Source organism: Delphinapterus leucas, chromosome 7, assembly GCF_059928025.1.
Source record: "Delphinapterus leucas isolate spDelLeu-1000000601 "Yukka" chromosome 7, BTC_Dleu_Yukka2, whole genome shotgun sequence".
NCBI lineage: Eukaryota > Metazoa > Chordata > Mammalia > Artiodactyla > Monodontidae > Delphinapterus > Delphinapterus leucas.
In genome coordinates this window covers 78011465-78022516 of record NC_143135.1, presented here as the reverse complement: position 1 = coordinate 78022516, position 11052 = coordinate 78011465, and the positions used below count along the sequence as shown (strand labels likewise).

Sequence of the window (11052 nt, the reverse complement as noted above, 5' to 3'; positions counted from 1 at the left end):
AAGTTGTTAAAGTCCTTGATGTCCAGAAATTTAGATATACAGGTGGCATTCATGGGTGGGTTTGTTGTAAAATCTGTGTCTCTTGATGAGATGATGTTTGTGGAGCTGTGTTCATGAAGATTAGCCAGGGTGTTAAATAGATCTTTCCCTCTGATTTTAAGAGATCTAATTACCCATATTAACACCCATCCAAAGACCCCTGAAATGCACTCACTTGAAAGAAGTGGGTGTGGTCTTCAAGGACTCAATATAAGGAGATTCAAGGAGGCAAATTCATTCTTCTTCAGAACAGAGTGATGGTGTTTGGAGCTCACCGACTACAGTGACTTCTGAAAGCTTCCATTACCAAACTTAGAAGCCTTGATCTTGGGCTGACTTCACATTATTACTTCCCCAGCAGGCATTGATAAGACTACATATATATATTCCTTAGGTAAATACACAGTTTACATAAGAGGAGTCCATGCTACTTTCCCAAAACAAACAATAATATAATAATCTTAATTTATCAGCAAACTGAGGTAGTTTCTATGCAATGCTTTCATTTGTCAAATTTTAAAAATTACTACATTCTTTCACCCGTTTTTATGAATTATTTTGCCATCTTGTCTTGCTATATAGTTTTGGAATAATTTGATGATTAATTTTAGGTCTATTATCTATGAATTCCTTGGTTGTTTATATAGATTATAAGGGCTCAGAAAGTAGTTTCCAGGGATCGGGTAATTTTTTACTTAGTGTAGATCCTAAAAATGGGTTAGGAGCATTTTGCTCTACTCATGTAAATGTGTTACAAGTGGTAATATGTGTGTATGTTAGAGAATATTTGGCAAAAGATAAGTAGATAATGCAGTAAATTATTTGAGAAAAAAATTGTTTTTGAGTGTTGGTAAATGACTCTTCAGAAACCTCTGACTTAGAGCAAGCAATACTGAATGTGTCTACAGAAAAGTGACATTTGTAACTGTGCATAAGTATCAGAAATTAGAGTGACCATTCATGTGGTATAGAAATTCAGATCAAATAAATGTTTTTTACAAAATAAAAGTTTAAAAGCATTATTTGTTTTCTGGTGTTGTCATTACATGAGAGTTACATCATTTCACAATGGGAAGGAGTTCTTGATAGTAGTTCCAAAGAACTTAGAATAATCCCTTCTCCTTAACGTTTTGTTTTTAAATACAAGGATGTCAATAATAAAGGTAGGATGACAAATTTTAAAACTTACTATACTCATATAAGAAGACTGAAATCCGACCCACTTTTATAAAGATTAATCCTATTAACTCATATATTCAGAAATTGATTTTTAATGGTGATTTCTGTTTGAGATAAAGGATATCAAAGGAGAATATTTAGTTTGTGACTGTGTCTTGTATATGCACATTTTCATGCATTTTAATCAGTGAGTTGCAATAAAGGTATTTTCTAGATCATGCGTGAGGGACAGACAAAGTGGCATTGTGTACATTTCTTCATTTTTACAATCGTGTTTTTTTAAAAATTTTTATTATCTCTTATAAGGATGTTGTTTTATTAGCCATTACATCCCCAAGCTGATAGATTGTTCCTTGAACTGTAAATTTACCAGAAAATGCTTGTTGACTCAATTAACATAGTTACTTAGAGAACATGTTGCTTGCATTTTGTCTCAGCTTGGAAACTTACGACTTGTGGATTTTAATTTGGTCAAAAGTGTGATTTCTGGCTCCCACATTTACCAGCAGGGTAATTTTGAACAAGAAATCCTGATAGAATGGTTGTGACACTTAAATGAAATAATGAAAGTAGAAAAGTTTAATTAACTACCCTTTGTTAAGTCAATCACTGGCTGGTACTATTACTGATTGATTTTTCAGACCAATTAGGACACACCGCCTGGAGCTATAAACTGAATGAAACTCCAGATGTCCAAGCTATTTGGAAGAAACTAACACCACAACAAAACTGATTTTCTTATATGCAGAAGGAAAACTGTTGGAGAGGTGGATGACTCTTGGTTAGGAAACCTTTATAGGAATTTAAAAACTGATTTTGACTGGAATATTCTTTTCTCCCCCAGAGACGATTTCCTTCAGTAAAGAAATAAGCAATCACAATATCTAGCTATTTGACAATGTGAGAAGTTTGACGTGTAGACATGACCATCAAGATGCATCTTTGAATTCTGAAGAATCTAAATGTTTTTTGGTATGGTCCACTGTATTGTGAAAGAATTATTATTATTTTTTACTTGAAGTATAGGTGATTTACAATGTCACTGTTAGTTTCAGGTGTACAGCAAAGTGATTCAGCCATATATATATAAAAATATATATATATAACTTTTCATATTCTTTTTCCTTATAGGTGATTACAAAATATTCGGTATGGTTCCGCGTGCTATAAGGACCTAAATATTTTAATGTATGTGAAACATCATAAAACATCACTGATGTGCTCCCCGAGGAGCGGCGGGGATGCACAGAGGCGCAGGAGGAGAAACTGGCGGGGAAGAGGAGGGGAGTCGCCGCTTCCCAAACACTCTTCGGGGGGCTGTGCGCGACGCCCGCCGCCGGGAGTCCGGACCCGGCTGCCCTCGGCCCCTTCCCTCCAGCGCCTGCAGCCCGGGAACAAAGTTGCCGAGAAACAACGGGCCGAGGGCTCAGCGGGGCGGCGCTCTGGCCTCTCTGCGCGCGCCGCTTGGGGGAGGCGGCGGCGCGGCCCGAGGGGAGGCAGCAGCAGTTGGAGGGCTTGGCCGAACGCAGTAGACGTAGCCTCGGCGCGGCGGGAACGGCGGCCGAAGCGACCCGACTTCGCGGCGCCCGCACCTGAGCCGGTCCTCAGACGGCAGCCGCGGTGCCCGAGTGCTTCCCCGGGGGCCCCGGGCGGTGACGCGAGTCCCGGAGAGGAGGGGGCGGTCCTGCGCGCTGAGGAGCGGGAGGCTGGTGCCCTCCACCCCGCCATCCTACCTTCTCACCGAACTCTCTAAAAATAACTCCGGCCCGCTGGGGCCGGGAGGACCTGCAGCCGCAGTCCCCGAGAGCAGCCGGGGAGGCGTGTAGAGCCAGGGTCCGGAGGGAGCCTTCCCGGCCGCGCGGAGCGAAGTTGGCGGAGGAAGCAGGAGCTTCCGGCCGCCGGGCGCCGCGCGACCCTCGCCCCGCCGAGCCGCTGCCGCTGAGGTTTGGCTGGTTGGGCCGAGGCGGGCGGGCGGAGCGCGCAGGCGGGAGGCGGCGGCCGAGGGCGCACAGACACCCTGGCCCGGGCCGCGGGGGCAGATGGTGTCCTATATGGATAACAGCTTCCACCGGGCGGTGATGAAGAACCCAGCTGAGAGGACCCCCCCAGTTGCTGACTGGATAATGACGCATTCTCGTAAGCGTTGGGATGGTGACGACGGGGGATCCTGCTGCCAACCGTCTTCAGAAAAATAAGCCCTCCTGATCCTTGGGACCATCAGACACTTAGGATCTAACGCTTGAAAGAGTTGCTTCGCATGTTAGGTATTGGATGCCATTTGTTCAAATCCAAATGCTCTCCTCTGCCGCTGCTATTGTTTAATGAGGGGAGAAGAGAATAAAATAGACTCTTCCACTGGCTGCCTTGGGACAAGGCCCAGGAATGGCACCTGGTACCGTTATTTTTTATTTTTTTTCTGATGGAGCCGTCATATCTGGGAATCGTAGATAGATTGCACATATTTATCAAACGTGTGAAAGATGGATGATAATTTTACAAGGAAAATTCATTTCACAGTGTCTCCAGAAAGTTCCTATTCTAAAGGGTTGCTTTATCAAAAACAAGGAATATCCTGCTTTGGTTGTGTTGCACTGCCTCTCATGTGCCTTCTGTGTCTGTTTGTTTTACAGATGTCAATCAGTCAGTTTTCTGCGTTTGAAAATGCACGTTCCACGGCTTCCCTGGTGGTGCAGTGGTTGGGAATCCGCCTGCCAGTTAAGGGGACATGGGTTCGATCCCTGGTCTGGGAAGATCCCACATGCCACGGAGCAACTAAGCCTGTGCACCACAACTACTGAGCCTGCACTCTAGAGCCCGCGAGCCACAGCTACTAAGCCCACGTGCCACAACTACCGAAGCCTGTGTGCCTAGAGCTCATGCTCTGCAACAAGAGAAGCCACTGCGATAAGCCCACGCACCACAATGAAGAGTAGCTTCCCTGCTCGCCACAACTATAGAATGACCATGCGCAGCAACAAAGACCCAATGCAACCGAAAATAAATACATTTAAAAAAAAAAAGATGATATTTTTAGGCTGTACGAAGATGGGCAATTAAAAGAAAAAATCTTACTGGAATGCATAATGCTGGAAGCACACTGTGAACTTGCTACTATAGCTTTTTATGGTCTGTGGTGAAGAGAAAGAAGTGGTGGAAAATGCAGGCTCTTTTGCCCATACAGCTACAGTGCCTTAGGAGGGGTGCAAGATGGCCACTATGCAGTGTCCTTAGTTTGCAGGGCCCAGAAGATGAAGCAACAAGGTACACGGCTGGTGTCCAGGGGCCCAGGCAGCCCCACGTTTGGACCATTCCCTGCCATCAGAAGCAAGCAGTGTCCATACCATCCAAGCCAAGGCAGAAGCCAAAGGCCCATCAAAGTTCAGCAGCGGAATGAGAATACCTGAGAGGTACAACATTCTATGGCAGCTGTCCTTGTGGGAAGGTCCACTTCAGAGGCTGTTAGGAGCCCTGGTTGTCATGGTAGGAGAAAGCATATGGCAGCTTGAGAAATGTGTTCTTTCTAGGAGATAAAGCATCTCCACTGAGGACAGGCCCAGCCCAGATTGTTGCTTGGCTGGGAGCTTCTGTGGTTTCTGGGGTGGAGGGTCAGATAAAGTCACATTGAGCAAATTCTTCAGTAGTCATGGGCTCACAGATTGAATACCATGCATTGGTGAGGAATTCCTCGCAGGACTCAAGAGATGCAGGTGCCTCTAGCTTTAGCCCCAGGGGATCACAGTCAAGGGTGTGCGGGAGACTGGTTTCTGTTGCTGGGACAAGACTCTTAGATGCATAAGACTGGTCCCAACTTAAATCCTCACAGAAGCTCACGGGGGCCCTGCAGTTCCCAGCATCATCCCTGGGAAACACTCTCACAGTCCCAGGGATGTAGGGAGGAATCAAAGGGAGGCTGTCAAGGACACTGGATGTAATACCCTCCAGAGATGGCAGGCATGGGCCAGGGTGCATCGGATTTTCGGGATCCAATGGAGGATCCAAGTGTTGAAGACCAGGGGCACAACAGCACCCGGAAGGCTTAGAAGGATGCTGCAGTCATGGGCTCAGCAATGCAGGGCTGTCCATCAAGGGATCGCCAGCAAACGGGAGCTGAGCTTCGAAGTCCAGAGATGGGTGCATTGTGTCTAAGGAGAGGCGCCTCTTAGTCCGGGCCCGGACACTCGGATCCTGAGTCCCCTCTTCCCAAGGATGACGACGAGGACTGTATCATCCATGTAGGTGGAGATCCGCAGCAGATGGACCTGCGGTCAGCGGCGGAGTCAGGCCGGGCTCCGCGGACCTGTAGGCAGCCGCAGCCCCATAATGGGCAGCAGAGCAAGAACCCCGGGCCGGTGAGGGGGGCAGGGACGCAGGATCCACAGGGGCTCGACAGAGGGTCCCATGGCAGGCGGCCACGGGCGGACAGCGGTGCGAGGTGCTGCGGAATGGACAGTGCCTCCGGCGGAGCGCGGGTCCCCCAGGAGCGCGGACCTCTCTCCAGGCATTCAGGAACTGGCTGCTGGGCTCCGTGGGCTGCGTGTGGTCCACCATGGTCTGGTCCTGCCACAGCTCGTAGCGCTCCAGTTGCAGGATGTGCACGAAGGCGTCCATGGAGAAGGCGACCCAGGCCTCCCCGCAGCTTCACTGCGATGCCACTTTGCCATAATCAATCCAGCACGGGGAGGTGAAATTGATGGCTTCTGCGCAGTTGAAACCATGGTTGAAGCCAGAGTGGTAGCCATAGGGAAACGTCACTATGAACTCTCCAGCCTCCTGAGTGACCCGACCGAAGGGGATGCCATTGTCCTTGAGGACCGTGGGCGAGATGAGAGCCACCTTGTGCCGCAGGAAGGCCTTACAGCCCCGCGAGCTGCCCGGGAAAAGCTCCCTGGCCAGGCGTTCCAGGCACCGGCCGTGCTCCGGGGGCACTGCGTACCAAGTCTTGGGCTCCCCGAAGTGCAGGTAGTTGATGCTGTAAAGGTCCATGTCCTCCGTGTGCCAGGCGAAGGCGGTCTTCCACATGCCGAAGTAAAGGTAGGGGGTGTTGACACCCTCAATGACCACTCCGCACTCCTGTTCCAGCAGGTCCTGAATGGTTCCCAGATGTCCAATGTTCCACTGCTTCGTGTTTTCATCGAATAAGGAGCCACTGACGTCCGCACCATATACTGGTGAACCATAGGGGCGTGTTTTCCAATATTTTCGCTCCAGATCCTCAAAATCAGAGTAGAATAGAGTCTGGTGTGTTTCACTGTTTGTTAAGCGGCGATACTCGCTCACGGTCATGGCTTTCTTCTTTTTGTGGTGCTGAGTAAACACACCTGCGTGCCCAGAAATCACCTGCTGGAGGGGAGCGGCTATTAAGATGTCATCGATGTCATCATAGGTCTCTCTGGCTTTCCAGTCCTGGGGTGGAATTATCTTAGCCAGGCCTGCTTGGATTCCATATAAGCAATGTATTTATTGAAATCATTAAACTGTTCTTTGGTTGGATGAAATACCATTATGGTACAACTTGGGTTCTGGGCCCAGTTGGACTTAGACTTCATAGCAGACTTCATAGCTTTCATTAATAAGCAAGAAACTCCCAAGTTTTTATTTATGTTCTGGATAGGTGAGGATGCTGGAAAACACTACTTTTTCAAAAATGGGTTGGAGTATATCAGCAGGAACCCCCAGTAGACTTTAGTGCAATGAGTTGATAATATTTCTTAGGCTTGCTGATTCTGCAGGGGACTCCACACTGGGCAGAAGCCTTGCTCAGGATTGATGCTGGCTGAGCCTGCAAGTCTGTGATGTCCTTGGTTGGCACTTGGCTCTGGCCTCTTGAGGTCTAGTGAGTGACCACCCAGGCCTGGGTGGGTATCCCAAATGTAGTGTCTTCAGGGCAGTATTGGAAACAAAAGCTAAGAAAAAATACAATAGAGACAGGTTGAAAACTAATGTTTGGAGATAGTGACTAGGGAACTACAAATAAAACACCACCATGGAATATAACTGCATATTCAAAGAAAGGCTAAAATTTCATAAGATTGACAGTACAAGAAATGGTGTTGTTGTGAAGAGTGGAAATTCCTGTACTCTGGTAAGGAGAATGGAAATCATTACATTCACTTTGAAAAACTATTTGGACAGTATCCACTAAAATTGAACTTACCCATATGCTATGATTCATGCCTAGGATATGTGTATGTCTGTGCAATGAAAGTCAATTCCAAGAATGTTCAGAACAACATTATTTCAGTAGCCAAACACTGGAAACAACTCAAATGCCAGTCAACATTAGAATGGTTAAGTACACTGTAGTATATTCATACAATGGAATACAATACAGCAATGAAGATAAACAAGAACTACACGAAAATATAAGAATAATTCTATAAACAGAATACTGAGCAAAATTATCCAGACCCAAAAGAATACCTATTCTTTGCTTCCATTTATATAAAGAGAAAAAGGAGGCAATGTAATCTATGTTAGAAGTCAGAGCAGTGGTTACCTTTGTGAGAGAGAGAGGTTGTGAGTGGGGATGTGAGGAAGTCTCTAGAATAATGTGAATATTCTATCCTGAAGCCAGGTGCTGGTTACACAGCCATCAGAATGGCTCATTGTCATAAATCATCAAGTTATGATGATTTTTACAAATTTCTGTGAAATAATTTTTTTAAATTTATTTAAATATTTAAATAAATTTTAAAATATAGTTTAGGAACCTCCATACTATTCTCCATATTTTAAAATTTATTTAAATTATTGAAAAGCATTTTATTCATTTAAGCATTCATTTAAGCATTCATTTAAATTAATGAAAAGCATTAAAGGAGACAGATATCTTTCATTGTACCAAAAGGAAAAGGAAGGGTGATTGAAAATATATGAACTAAACATTCAATTGAAGAAGCTACAAAATAGAAGAAGAGAAAGAAGGGGTAGGAGTAAAAAATAACAAAGAATAAAGACAAAGTTAATGAAAGAAAACACATACAACACCAAACACTGATGACCAGAATTATTCTTGGAAGAAATTAAGGATAGCAATAAAACATGGGCATAACTGAGCCTAAGAAAGAAGGGGAAAATAAACCACTAGGAATGAAATAGTGCACAAAAGAATTTTTAAAATCTCAAAAGAGAATCTTAGGAGAAACGTGACAGCAAGATTTTCAAAAGAGAAAAGAATAATTTTCTGGAGAGGAAACATATCCAAAATGAATCCAAGAAACACCACAAATATTGAATAATACCCCAGTATAAGAAGCTGTTTGAAAGTATGACCCCTGAAAGTCCAGGAGATACATCATTTTATATATGAATCTAGAAAAGTTGCAAGAAATAGTTAACTCTTATTGTGCAAATTGTCTCAGAGTATAGAAAAAGTTGGAAAGCTACTCAGATGAGGCTATTCTGATCTCTGATAGCAAAACGAAAAAAGGACAATAAAAAAATAAAGCTACAGGCCATCTTTGTTTATAAGCATAGATGAAAACATAAAATGGAATGTTATCCAACGAAATACAGCAATATAATAAAAGAATAATACATAATGACCAAATAGAAAGGAAGGATGATTCAACATTGGAAAATTTAATGATATAATTCAGAATATTAACAAAGTAAATGAAAACTACCATCATCTTATAGGTACCAAAAAAGCATTTGATGAAATGCAAAATCCATTCATGATTTTACAATTCTTGCTTGCAAAGCATTAAGAGAAACTTGTTTTGTAAGATAAAGAATTTCAAGGTAAAAAATAGCAAGGATCATTCTTAACAGTGAAACAAAAGTAACATTTTCATTAAAGTTAGGAAAAAGAGATGCATCCATATGAAAAGCTTCTCAACATCACTAATTATTAGAAAAATGCAAATCAAAACTACAATGAGGTATCACCTCACACCAGTTAGAATGGGCATCATCAGAAAATCTACAACCAAATGCTAGAGAGGGTGTGGAGAAAAGGGAACCCTCTTGCGCTGTTGGTGGGAATGTAAGTTGATAGAGCCACTATGGAGAACAGTATGGAGGTTCCTTAAAAACTAAAAATAGAATTACTATATGATCCAGCAATCCCACGACTGAGCATATACCCAGAGAAAACCATAATTCTAAAAGACCCATGCACCCCAATGTTCACTGCAACACTATTTACAATAACCAGGTCATGGAAGCAACCTAAATGCCCATTGACAGACGAATGGATAAAGAAATCATGGTACATATAAACAATGGAATATTAGTGAGCCATAAAAAAGACCGAAATTGCGTCATTTGTTGAGACGTGGGTGGATCTAGAGACTGTCATACAGAGTGAAGTTATTTGAAAGAGAAAAACAAATATCGTATATTAACACATGTATGAGGAACCTAGAAAAATGGTGCAGATGAACCGCTTTGCAGGGCAGAAGTTCAGACACAGATGTAGAGAACAAATGTATGGACGCCAAGTGGGGAAAACTGCGGTGGGGTGGGGATGGTGGTGTGCTGAATTGGGCGATTGGGATTGACATGTATACACTGATGTGTATAAAATTGATGACTAATAACCTGCAGTATAAAAAAGAACATAAAAACAGCTAATACTAAACTTTCTTTAGGTTATTTGTATGGAAATACATTAAAATAAATGTTTCAGACATTACACGAAACTTCTAAATATCTTATATGTTCTGGTATAATGTTATTAAGTCATAATAGTAGTTATTACTTTAAAATGTATATCTCAGAAATAACTAAATTTCCTTGTCAATTGCATTATTATGAACTTTCATCAAATCTTTAACCGTGGTCATTTTTAAGTCTTTTGTCATTTACAGAGAGTACTGCGTGTACTGTGATGCTTTTGCAGAAATGTTCCTATGAAAGGGTTTCATCTTCAAGGAATTGATGGAAAAGACTCTGACAAGTACAGGTTTTTGGTAACTGACTGCTGTGGAACTGAACGAATAAGCATTTTCAGAACTCTAATGGCAAACTGATGAATTCATAAAAGTGCCTTACAAAACATCAAGAAGAATAAAAAATTAGTTACATGTGAACGAGAGAACTGATGAGGATGATTATAATTTTTGTGACTTTCTGTTTGAAAAAAAAAAAAATCCCACAAGGACTCAGAGGCAAAAAATATACAAGTCAATTTTCACTGCAAAGTAAAGGAGCTGTTACAGCGGAAGATTACTGGACTGAATGTCACTATTATGACATAGTACGAGTGTGTTTCATGTTTGGTAATTGCAACCATTGTTGGTCTTCTTGTGATCATCCATTTACAATGCTTTCTGTCAGTTTATTTATCTCTTGTAAAAATAAACTACAGTGTGTGTGTGTGAAAACAAAAACATATTGAAAACAATGTCAAAAATAAATTTCACTATGTATATACTCCATGTTCAACTTGAACTCTATGGAGCATATGTAATAGTAAAAATTTTAGGACAGAAAATATGTGTACAAATAAAAAAAGAAAAAACAAACAAAGCAAACTATCTCATTAACCCAATTTCAGGTGCTCCCTTAATACTGTTTCCTAATCCTCTTAAGCCCCCCTTATTTCCACCGTTCAAATATTCTTTCAGTTTCCCCTGTCTTCAAACTTCAAGCACACCTATTCCACCCCTCTTAGAATCCTTTGAATGTCCTAAAAGTCCCTAAGTGATCTTGCCCACCATCACCTCTTGATCTCACCCCTTTCTACCCTGCTCCTTGCTCTCTCATTCCAAACACATTCCTGGCTGTGTCTCAAAAATGGCCGGTATACTCTTGTCTGATGGTCTTTACACCCAGGCATCTCTCAAGCCTCAGCCCAAACATCAACTTCTCAGTGAAGTCTCCTCTGAT

At 42.8% G+C, this 11052-nt stretch overlaps 1 pseudogene; it reads right to left on the bottom strand.

Moving 5' to 3' along the window:
• Positions 1-3573: 3573 nt before the first annotated feature.
• LOC149748770 (lysine-specific demethylase 4D-like) overlaps positions 3574-11052 on the bottom strand; it is a 31867-nt pseudogene continuing 24388 nt past the window's right edge.